This window comes from Cupressus sempervirens, chromosome 10 (genome assembly GCF_028749045.1).
Source record: "Cupressus sempervirens isolate cs-2001-9-10 chromosome 10, ASM2874904v1, whole genome shotgun sequence".
In the NCBI taxonomy this organism is placed as follows: Eukaryota; Viridiplantae; Streptophyta; class Pinopsida; order Cupressales; family Cupressaceae; genus Cupressus; species Cupressus sempervirens.
In genome coordinates, this window is record NC_143127.1 from 83,545,652 (window position 1) to 83,558,851 (window position 13,200).

At 34.3% G+C, this 13,200-nt stretch overlaps 1 pseudogene across 1 annotated transcript; it reads right to left on the bottom strand.

Annotated features, from left to right (window-relative positions):
- Positions 1–8,562: 8,562 nt before the first annotated feature.
- On the bottom strand, positions 8,563–11,195 carry LOC149532686 (heat shock 70 kDa protein 18 pseudogene; annotated as a pseudogene). Its single transcript, XR_016357405.1, has 4 exons — positions 11,099–11,195; positions 10,815–10,993; positions 8,845–10,695; positions 8,563–8,745 (listed from the first exon to the last, which is right to left on the bottom strand). The product of XR_016357405.1 is annotated as a heat shock 70 kDa protein 18 pseudogene (transcript).
- Positions 11,196–13,200: the final 2,005 nt, after the last annotated feature.

The window sequence follows — 13,200 nt, forward strand, 5'->3', positions numbered from 1 at the left end:
TTGATTTTGTTGCATTAGCACAAGATGGGGTTGATTTGTCAAGACTCAACGAGTCATAGATTATAAGGATTGTAAGGGAAAGAGATCAATACAAGGCAACGTATGAGGATATTTTTAGAAAAACTAGACAGCTAGTCCCAATTCTATCGGCCCTTGATGAAAATAAAAAATGGAAGAAGAAAAGTCATAGACTAAAAGAAGAAATTAAGAAATTGACAAAGCAAGTGCAACTAGTTTGAGTTGACAATGTCAATGCCTTGCTAGAAAATAGGTTTGAGAACATGAAAATACATTTGAATTCGCTTTGGGAATCATATACTAAGAATTATGATAATATTTATTTTTCGTGAATGGCTTAAGAAGAGATTAAATATGAAATTGGATAGCAGACTGAATGTTGGTGATGGCCAAACTAAAGCAATAAAAAGAATTATTGATGTTCATGTGGATTTCAGAAAATATTTGAAGGCTAAATTTGAAGGATTTAGAGATCCCATCAAGCAAGGCCTCCCACAATTAATGAGTAAGAATAGAGAGATAGATGATAAGAAACTATGGATCACTGAGTGCCAAAAGTTGCTTGATAATGCCTTTGTTTGTACCCAAGCTGATAGTTTTGAACTAAAGGGAGCAATGGAGCATATAAAGTCGTTTTTTGCATTAGAGATTCTAATACAAAACATTGTGGAAGATGCAAATACTTGTGCATCGCCCGAGTACCTTGAGCATGTGGTTATGCGTTCAATATTTTTGGGAGATTAATTTCTCCATATGTCTAATTTGTTTAATAACAAACTTGCCAAACAATTTCATATGTTTATGTTAAGTTCCATAGTTATAACTTATGTTTAATGATGGGTTGCATCCCTTTCATTTTGAACTAATTCCTCTCTTATAAATTGAGGATTGTAGGAAACTAGAAAAATAACTCTCTTTTATATGGACAATACATACATGAAAAGTGTTAAACAGTTGATTACATTTTTTAGAGCAATGCAAAGATCATGCTTTCAGTTTCTTCATACTTCAATTCTTCTTGAATTTATTTTCATTTTGGCTAAGTTGTGTGTCATAAAATATTTTATAGGGGTTTCTTGATCATAAATTTGTATATGTATATGTTTTGTTGCTTCATATTTTTGTGACAGTTTATATGGATTTGTTCATCTTAAATCTACATATGTATGTGTTTTGTTGCTTAAGATTTTTGTGACAGTAACATACTGCAATAGACACTAAAAGAACAAATTCTTTAACACATGAAGCTAGTTAAATTGTTACAAATTTATGCCAAAAAAGTTACATATAGATAATAGAATCTAGATTTATCAAGTTATCAGCAATTATTCACATCAACTCAAATGAAGGTTGCATTTGGTAATAGAATAACAAAAATCATGAATTATAGTTTTATTATTTGTAAATGTAATACGATTGACTATGCAAGAAGAACTATAAATACCTATAAAACTTAATGCTAAATCATTTCATAGTTCATTGGCTTAGTTTGAGATGTGATGCTCCCATATCCCAAATGGTTTCCACATCCTTAAACTGACTACTACTAATAGGTTCCTCTTCATTCTGATTCGAGTATTGAAAATAAAAAAATCTTCATCTTCATTTTGACTATGAGACCAAGATCCATCGTTTGTCTCAGAATTAGCAGTAGGACAATGAACTTTTGAAGGATTGCAAAGCCCTCGCCTTTCACACATAGAATTCCAAATTGCCAGTGTCCTATCATAAGGAAAATCTCTAACATTATACTGAGTTACAAATAACCTTAAGAAAGTTTCCAAACTTTTATCTAGTTTGTTTCTGATCTTTGATTTCAAAAACCCCAATGTAATGAAAACTCTCTCATCTTCCATGGACCCCAATATCATCATTTGACATAAATCAGTAAGTTTGAAATATTCTCGTATTGAATTATGCAATACTTCACTTTGATTCATTATTTTCTAGAGTCTTGTTATTGGACCAGGATCGAGTGGATTCTCAAAGTTTTCCATTTATTGTTTCATACACAATACAAATTGTTTACATTATTTTCTAAGGTTATTTGAATCTAAAATTCCTTGTATTGGTTGTCTATTACAATGTGCATCTTTTGAAAACCATGTTATCAATTCCTCAAGCTTTTTATGAAACAACTTTACATCATTTGCAGTATCTCCAAAGTCCAAAATTGAGGAAACACACAACCCATGGCTTCAAGAATTTATTCTTGATGGAATCTTTCATGAATCTCAATTGAAAGTTGGTAGGAAACAAACTTCACATTTGCACTAACATATCTAACAATCATGTCAAAATCTTCCTTTCTCACTGGTAGTACTCTACCTCACTTGCTTGTCTTACATTGATGCATTAGTATTTGAAATCCTTTCACAAACATACAACTCATTTTTGTGTTGAATCCTAAACAATTCTCATCATGATTCAAATATGTAATTGACTCCCACTTGGAAAAAATCGAGCTATGAATTGTGAGATCTGAATACATAGCATCCAGGGCCATGCATTTCATTGTACATAAATCACTATACTCATGAATATACATAGTTTTGTCTTGGTCTTTCTTAACAAGTTTTCTCATTAATTCCAACATGGGGAGAAGACTAGTAGTTAATGGGCTCTCTATATCACTTAACTTTTTTAACAGATTAGGAGCTTTCTTTTGTGAGGTGTTGCTCATATATTAATCTAATCAAGCATTGATATTCTATTAGAATGTGTTCTACTAGTCCATGCAAAGAGATCCATTTGGTCTCAACATCCTTGAGAAGCTTGTTTCATGTTGTTAATCCCTCAAAAAAAAATCTTGAATTCTACAAAATGTTTAGGACTTTTGCAAAAGTAGGAGTGGAGCTCACGGATTAGATCTTCAACTTTTGACACTATAGGAAAATCACTTACAATCTCATATGCTAAATTCATTCAGTGGGCCATGCAATGTATGCCAAGCATGTAAGGTGCAATACTACTTTGTAATCTTGCACAAAGATCGGTCCTTTGCCCTTGCATTACTACAGCTCCATCTGCTCCAACACACACTAATTTCCTAGTAATTCTCAAGTCATCCATATCAGCAATTTCATTCAAAACTTTATTAAGTTCTAAATATAAATTTTCTACAATTGAATTAGCCCTCATTTTACAAACACAAAGTAGATGAGATCGACGGACATGTTTTTTTACAGTATTGACATGCATACAAACCCAAGAAGTGTTATCTACCATAGTGACTTCATCTATGGATAATAAAATAAATATGGATTCTTTTACTCTCCTATAAATTTTATTTTTCCACCTCAACAAGACAGTTTTCCATTTCCCATCTAGCACTTGCTGACCAATCTGACATATGATATTGAGGAACTCTCAAAAAAGATAATAAATTACTATATTCTGAACAATCTCTCATCAAACAGCATCTAGACATAATATGAAAAATAACACTCATTTGAATAGTCTTTTCAAGGTTTGCATCATTGGTTGAATGTTGAAGCCTAGCCTTGATTGGATTTCCACTACTACCACTACCAATTACTAGAATTCTCTTGTTATACTCTTCATATTCTATGGCATACTTAACACGAAGACATTTTTCTTTTGATTTCCATCTCACTACTGGCATTTCCTTTCTATCTATAGTTTATTTTGCATAAACCTTACCAATATGCTTTTATATAATGTCAAGCTTTAGCTACAACTTCTCTCTTTTAGTTTTCTAGGTTCAAATTATACACCTATATTTAGTTGGTTGTTCATCATTGATTGGGACTCATTTAATGAACTAGTACTTTGCTACCCAATCAAATTTAAAATTCCTTTTCATTTCCCACTCCCGCCCCATTTTTATATTCCTTTTTCTTTTCTTCGTACCAACCTCAATATTGTCTTCAATCCTAGAAATTTCATCCAACTGAATTTTCTTATTATTTTTTCCCTTACAACATCCTATGTTGTTCCAGTAGTGTTATCCTCATTTGATGCATTTTGATCTAAGTAAGTGACAACCTGAGCTTGTGGTGGTGGTGAGCTATTGTGATTGGCTTATGCAATTGTAGTTGCAGAAGTTGATGGACTAGAAACGTTGTCAATTCCAAAGAAAGCCTTAAAGTTAATATCTCTAATTTTGGGTCTTTTGATGACCTCCCAATTCTATCACTTCCTTGGGGAGTCTTACCCTTGTCAACATGTAGCCTTCCACTAACAATCCCTTCACTACCTTGGGGATTCTTACCCTTGTCAACATGTAGCCTTCCACTTACAATCCCTTCACTGCCTTGAGACTGAATAGTATTAATCTGAGACTCACCCTTCTCTAACATCACAATCCCTTCACAACCCTAAAGAGAGTCACCCTTGTCTGACCTCTCACTTGGGATTAAAATCAATAGTAATACAGTGGTCTACACCCTAGAATGAAGTTATGCACATATGTTATTTTGAAGAACATAAATCTCAAAACTTCATAACAAGGTTGCACAATTTTGAAAGATTGTGATTAGCAAATGAATAATTTGTTGGAATACTTTAGAATAACTGAGAGGTGGGGTGAATCAGTTATCCAAGGTCCAGATGTATAAATAAGACTATTCAAAACTTAGTGAACTCATAAAACATTTACCTTCATCATGCATGCATCTATAAGATTATGCAATCACTTTAAAACTTGTAGGTTATTGTCAAATCAACTTGCAGAAATGTAAACATGAAACATAACAGATTCATCAACACACTTGACACAATGATTTATGTGGAAACCCAATTTAGGAAAAACCACTAGTAACATGCTACTTTTTTCACTCTTCTGAAGCGATGCCCTATGAAAGGCCAACCCTATTAAAGGTTACAATACACACTGTTAAATGTGACCCTATTAAAGGATTTCAATCACCCTATTAGGAGTGAGTCTTTTTAGAGGACTTTAGAGCATTCACTTGGAATGTCACCCGGTTAAAGGATTTACAAATGACTATTAGATCAACCTTAATCCAAAGGATTTACCCTAGACTGATACAATTGTTAGAGAGTAACAGTAAGGTTTGATTTGATAAAAACTTATAACTTCATTTGCAAATTACAGATCATTGTTCAGTCCTACATTCTGTTTGGCCTTCATACATTATAGCTCTGATAGCTTGTTCACCCTTCAAGCATCCATATCCTTAAGCCTTCTTGCTTAACATGCCATTGTGAACTCTTCTCTAGGTCACTTGATGAAGCAAAACCCTTTTCTCCTTAGCTTCCTTAGGTTCTCACACATAACAACCTTGCTTCATGACCAGTCATTCCTATAAATAGGAAATTAAGATCTTTTGTCGCTCATTCTCCATCGTCCAACTTAGGGTTTGGATGGATTAGGTAGGATATAATGAATCTACCCCACATGCCATATCTCTTCTACGGACTTCTCCCTAAATCCTCTTTGAATTCACCTAAAAATAGTTTAACTTAAATTCTGTGCCACCAGCTCATCGTCTTTATCTTCCACCTGGTTCACATAATCCAAGAAAACAAACTTGTTGGCTCAGATCCATCAAATTCACGATCTTTTAAATAATGCAGCAACTCGGCATTATCTTGCTTCTAATGCTCAACACATACTATGTTGCTTGGCATCCTCTGTAAAATCACTTGACACAAACTAAAGTTTACTAGTACTCAACATCAACTAAACTTTACTCGACATCCACTGTTCTACTCGGCATACACTAGAATGAAATTTTACTTGGCTCCAATTGATTTTCTACTCGACTTACACTAACTTTGCTCGACACCCACTATCCACTCGGTCAAGCTTGGCAGACAAACTTTGTGTAACTTGTTCTTAGAAACTTTCTTAGTGTAAATAGCCTTTGTAACCTTAAGTAGATTATCAATACATCATGTTATCACTGTCTTAATTGATTCTTGTACTGCTTTACATAATCATAACTCAACCTTTCCTCTAGGTGTTATTGCTACATCTTTTGATCAAATCCTCTTCATCAATCAAATAAGTGATAGTACTTCAATCTTATAAGCAGTTGTCTTACCAACAAATAGCAAGTTTGACATCAGTGACAAAACAATGACTGAAGCATATTAGCCATACTTGTATGTTCTCAACAATCTTCCTCTTTGATTAGCTTCTTCAATCTATTCTCAACATAATTATGGTTCAACCTACATTGCATATGTCAATGAGCTTTCACCTTTGCATTCAATAGTGAAGACAGAATTCGTGAATCATGATGATAATATTCAAGGCTCAAGCAGTGGTTCATAAGTGAAGAAATTATTGCTTATCTTGGTTCTTTCCACTTCCTCTCGAATTCTAATTGTTGTGTAATGTGTTGCAAGATTGCAAAATTCCAAATGAAGATGCTAATGCAGACCCGCAGAGCTCCAAAATTTGTGATGGGATACAAAAAGACTAAGAAATCTTAAAGTGCAAGCAGTGTTGAGAATTGCAATTTATTTCAAATTGATTCATGAAATAATGAAATCCATTTCCATTTCTTGAATTTTGGCGAAATGTGCCCACTCTACCAATTTGGAATCAATAACTATAGGCAAAATGGACTAACACAGGTAATCAAAACTTGATGAGAGTGGGCGAAGTGGATGGAGTCATGCAGAATCAAATGTATTACCAATTGGCGAAATTGAAGGTAGTTACAATATCCAAGTCATCTGAATTCAAGGAAAATACAATAATCAACAACATGAAAGGAAGAATTATTGGTGATGTATTCCCGATAACTCCCGGTCATCACCATAATTATGGGTGATTTGGCTTCCGCTGGGATAGATTCATATTCACCATTTTCAACCCCGAGAAATCCCAGAGTTCGCCAAAAGAAAAATATTCGCCACTAAAATACACCTTGAATAGTATATTATAAGTGAGGCACATTATTGTGTGCTTAGCCAAAAGTAGGATTATATTAAATTGACAATGATTTTGATAATGTTTTAATGTCTTGAGTACCAAGAAATAACTAGTGCGCTAGGTTTTTATTATTAGATAACATATGTAGGGCCAAAACTTGTTATAAATTATCCATCAAGGCAAGAATCATTAACCTTGTAAGTAGTGAGATTAGAAAACCATACCCAACAAATGGATTTTCATTGTAGATAAGAAGTAAAGGGAAACAAATATCCTAGGCCTATTATATAAATTCCCTTTCTTGGCACAAGTCATTTGTCTACGAACAAAATTCTAAGACATGTTTCCATTCAAAATCCCATATGGAGGGGATAAATAATAGACCACAATAATGGAGGACATGCAATAGATGAAGCAGAAATAATACTCGAAGACAAGCCAAAAAATGCCTAACATCCACTAAAAAGGTAGCAAGAGTTCACGTTGGAGGAAAAACCACCACAAAGTAATTAGGAAATGATAAGCTCACTATTGAAGCTAACAATCATTAGAGCCCTTAGAAGGCATATCATCCAAAGAAATAGGATCCTTGAATTTCAAATGATATTAAAAGGCATTATAAGCCCAAGTAGAAGGACCCTCTGGCAACCCTTATAAAATTCCTAAGTCAAATTTCGAAAACCATAGAAAAAATTACATTACAAAGGGATGCCCTCAAAATTCAATATTGGTTAAGTTCAAGGTTTTCCCCTTTCTATCAAAACTATGCCTCCATGAAGATGCATATAATCTTGTAGACATGGATCAAATTGTTTGAATGGGTTGGTAAGAGAAGGTAGGAAATTGTGTTTGAATTATGGAGATATAATTATGTTCATAATTCTATATATGAGATACATTTACACCGTGGTCTAGTCCTTGGGTTTGTTATTTAATACAATATCCTTCATATTTCATTCAACAAATTTAGAACATAAGCAATGGGAATGGATCAAATCGTTTGAATGGGTTGGTCATAGGATGTAGGTAATATGTTTGAAGTGTGTAGATAGGTTTATTTGAAATTTCATCTTTTGTTATTTGTGTTATGCTACAGCATGCTTTTTTCTTAAAAATTATAACTAAATTTAAGGTTATTAATAAATTTGTTTCACATTAATTTTGCAGATGCCATGATTTTTTGTTGAAGCATGTAAGATGTTCTATAGTCATGTTTATTCTTCAAAAGAACTGGTAAGAGATGATTCTTTATTTTGGACACATCTATAGTTGACTACATTTTGCAAATGCATAAATACCAGGTTTCTTTAATCATTTTCTAATATTACAATTTTCCAGTAATGATGATTGAGTGAATATCATGTATGATTCAATCAACTGAATGTAGTTTTTTCTTGTTTCTCTTTATTGTTAAGTTATATTGTTTGAAGTGGAGGATATTGTACATGTCCATGGAGATTATTAAAATAAAATAAAAAGATAGATTGTCTCTCAATATTCAAAGACCATTCGATGATAATAAAATTACCTCACAATATTCAAAGACCAATCGATAATAATAAAAACTGGTCTCCATTTTATACTCAGCCTATACAAATTAACAAAATTTAGGATCAAACAATATAAATCTCCTTTACCTAACAGGAGAAAAATGACCCCATATGAACAGAGTATGGATTAAGATCGAATTTTAGTCATTCATAAGCAATCTCTTTACAAAATTGTCCGTGCAACTTGCAAAATAAGCCATCATTGTCTTTTATTTCCCACCATGTATTTTGATCTTTAAAATAGTGTTGCCGAAGACAACTACTCCTGCCTTTCATGCTTCAATTTTTAATCAAGGAACATATTTCCTGAAAACGAGAGAAAACAAACACAAAAACTTGAATAGCAAGTGACTACAGTATCTCATCGACAGAATTTCAAAACTCTATCTGAAAGATTAGACATACCTCAAAGATTAGTGATAAAATGAGGCATCCTATCAGACTTGAGCTCTTCCAACTCCTTTTCAACTTCAGAAGCTTCAGCGTCTTCATTCTCATCCAACCATTCTTCAGCACTATCCAATATTGACAGGATGTCTTCTGCATCAGATGCCTTTATATTATTTTTAATCTTGGTCTCCCTTACCCTGTTTTTCATGTTGTAAATAAAGCACTCCAAATTCGTTCTGGCTTGATTCTTCTTTTTGAATTTTTCATCATCCTCCCTAAATTTCTCTGCATCAGATATCATTTTATCGATCTCCTCTTTGCTCAATCTTCCAACGGCGTTAGTTATGGTAATCTCTTTACTTGTTCCACTACCCTCGTCCTCTGCAGAGACTGCGAGAATGCCATCTTCGCTTATTTTGAAGCAAATCTTAGTGTTTGGTACCCCACATCTAGCAGCCGGGATTCCTTTTAATGAAAATTCACCCAAAAAATTGTTTTCTTCTACCAATGTTCTCTCTCCTTCATAGACGCCAACATTTATAACAGTTTGATTATCACACGATGTAGTAAAATATTCCACCCCCTCGGCAGGAATTGGGGTATTGCGGGGAATAATTACAGTTCTGCCATCATCGACAGAATCAGTTCCAAGGCTCAAAGGTGTAACATCTGTGAGCGCTAGGGAGACGTCTTCATGGTTCAGTGCCGCCGCCTGGACAGCCGCCCCATAAGCGACAGCCTCGTCAGGGTTTACTTTGTTGCAGAGCTCTTATCTGCTCAAAACTTTGTTTCAATAGTTCATGCAATTTTGTAATACGGGAAGAACCTCCCACTAATAAAATGTCATGGATTTTATCATTGCTCATGTGGGCATCCTTCAGACATTCTTTTACTATTTCTATGCATTTCTGAAATAAGTCGGCGTTCAACTCCTCAAACTTTGCTTTGCTAATCTTTACACAAAAATCGTGTCCTTCGTAGAGACAGTCGATGTCAATGACAGTCTCTATCTCGGAAGACAGATTTTTCTTTGCTCTCTCACATTCTGCACGAAGCCTTCTAAGAGCTTTAGGGCTCCTGCTCATATCTAACTTGTATTTTGCATTAAACTTTTGAACACAATAATTAAGCATTCTGTTGTCAAAATCCTGACCTCCCAAATGCATGTCCCCTCTAACAGCCTTAACCACAATTTTACCCTTTTGAACAGACAGAACAGAGACATCAAACGTACCTCCACCAAATCAAAGACAACAAGGATTTTTTCTTCAGTGGATGTATCGTGGAAGCCATACGTTATAGCTGCAGCTGTCGGTTCATTGATTATTCTCATGACATTAAGCCCTGCAATTTTACCTGCATCTCTTGTGGCACTTTTCTGCGCATCATTAAAATATAAGCAGGCACAGTTACCACCGCATTCTTTACTTCGCAGTCGAGATATTTTTCAGAAATAGTCTTCATTTTCATGTGGAGCATAGATGAGATCTCTTCGGGCGCAAATAATTTAGTTTCTCCTTTATAGGTGACTTGGATCACAGGCTTGTCATCCTTCCCTTGGATTACAGTAAAAGGCCACAATTTGATGTCGTCCTGTACACAAGAATCAGCAAAACCCCTTCCAATGAGTCGCTTGGCATCGAAGACAGTGTTGACAGGATTGGTTGCAATCTGGTTGTTCGCAGCCTCGCCAATAAGTCTCTGTGAGGCAGTAAAAGCAACCATAGAAGGAGTGGTTCTGTTACCTTGTTCATTAACAATAATCTCAGCCATGTTATGTTGTGGCTGCCATACCGCAACACAACAATAGCTTGTTCCCAGGTCTATTCCAATTGCCCTCTCATGCTCCTTCACCTTCCCTTTTCCCTACATTCTCTCCATGCTTACTAACGCGCCTTCTCGGTCCGTGGTTTGAAACAAGAAAAAGCAAAGGCACCGCCAATGCAGCTATATGATTATCGCTGCATTTGTGAGTACTCGAAAACGCAGACTCCGCGATATGCGCCACTAACTGAGCGCGCCAAAACCAAACTCGTTAATCGCCTACATTTCCCGCTCAATTTATTTTCACGGTATACTATTCGATAAAAAAACACTGAAAAATTGTGGGTAAATGGAATATTTAAGGAGCCACGTGGCGGCTTCGGCTGGCTGAAGATATCGCCTGACATATTTAAAAGTGCAATTATCACGATAGAATAAATAAACTAGTAAAGGGAAAGATAGAGAATGGGTAAAAGTAAGGATTAATATTTGACATCGAATTTACCAAGCCGTGCATGCACAATAACCGATACACAAAAATATTCACGAGGTTGGATGAATAAAATACCTATGGTTGGTGTAGACGTAGGAGCAACCAACATGATCGTAGTATGATGTTCTAGTTGGTTTCGGACGGACTTCCCCTGTGATACTAAATTTATAAATAATTGGAGAAGTAATAATTTCAGTAGCAGTGACTCAATGGTGCGGTTGATTTTTCCAATAAGTGATCGTGGCTGTGATAGAGGTAAATGAATACGCAGTTGAGTTGATTGAATAGAAAATGAAATTGAAATAGTTTATGGTGGTTGATTGATGTACTAAAATGTATTTGTTCAAAGATAAAAAGCAAGGGATAGGATGGACCTTTAAAAATAGCATTCTACAAAGTTTGATTGCACCCAAGACTTTGAAAGTGCAAATTCCAGTTTAAGGTTTCAGTTCCATAAAGAGATTTTTTTTCAAAAAAATTGCTACTCTATTATCTAGAATATTTAATATTTGAGTGCTGATTTCGAAGGTGGAAATTTGGAAAAGGTGGTATGAAAATTTGTCCACCAATTTGAGTTTTTTTAATTCTACCAATTATATGAAATTTTGAATTCTAGTTTTTTTCTTAAATATTCTTGTTCTTTTAAGGAAGGCCCCCTCAATAGAACGTCACTGTGCTTTATTGTTTAGTGTTTGCATATGTTTGACTACAAATGAAAAATGGTTAGAAGCCCGATTATTATTTAATTTTTAAATACAAGATATTTCTTCATTTGTTGTGTTTGAAATATACTGATTAATCTAAATTATAACAAACAAATTAACTGATCAAACCAATAACATAAAACAATGAAAATGATTAATTAAATAAAATACAAATATCTGCTTGATTAAGTAACATAATTAATTAACCGCTTAAAACTACACGATCTTTTCTAGGAAGGACATATTTATTAAATGAAATACAAATACCTGCTTGATTAAGTAAAAGAATTAATTAATCAAGCAGGTATTTGTATTTCATTTAATTAATCATTTTCATTGGTTTTTCTAGGAAGGATATGTTTATTAAATGAAATACAAATACCTGCTTGATTAAGTAAAAGAATTGCTTAATCGTACATGATCTTTTCTAGGAAGGACATTTTTAGATGAAAAATTATGAAGTTGCGAGCTTTGGGTTTAACCATGAAGAAAACTCCGTAGTTGAGCGCGCTCAGGCTGGAGTAGTACTGGGATGGGTGACCTCTTCACCCCTGTGAACATCACCTAGATCCAATGAGTGCTAAGTGTTCCATTTATTCTCATGACAGATGGATTCATGTTGAATCACTACTCATGAAACATGGGTCAATGAGTTTGACTCAAAATCACACAGTTATATCCTGATAAGTAATATCACAATAGAAAAAATATGTTTAACAGACTGAAAAAATATATAAGTTTCTAAGTTTCCAATCAAGAAACTCTCAAACATTTACTAAGTCAAAAATTTGGAAAAAAAATATCACAAAGAAGCTAAACATGAGAAATATTAAAATAATGAACTTTTAATAGATTATTACAACATTAACATTAAACCTGATGATGAACTTTTAATAGATAATTAAACCTCTTTAACATTAAACCTAATAGATTATTGCATATTTAAATTATGGGATGTTAGTAACGCTATCATAGAAAATTACAACTCCACCATTCCAACTCTCCTTTGTTTAGATTATGCCACCAGTGTCCAGACTACCGTAGCCAAAATCAATGCCCCAGATCATTTACTTTGAAATGCAAGGCGTTCGTTAACATTCACTAATATAACTTGAATTGTGCCATTATTTTGCGGTCTTCTCGACTATTGCAACAAAATACATGCTGCAAATAATTTATCAAGAGAATGTCAAAAATAATTTGGCCGTGCCAAGAGTAGAGCAAGTATGATTGTTTCAGTGTCATGAAGCACAACTCATCCCACAAGCTAACAAATGACATATCAATTAATTACACAGCCACAACAAAGGCTAAATATTTTTCAGATTTTACTCTGCGTGTGTCAAAAAAGAGCCCACACCCCTTATACAACCACCCAAAGCCTTTGGCTTCCGATTCTGCTTGGATCCA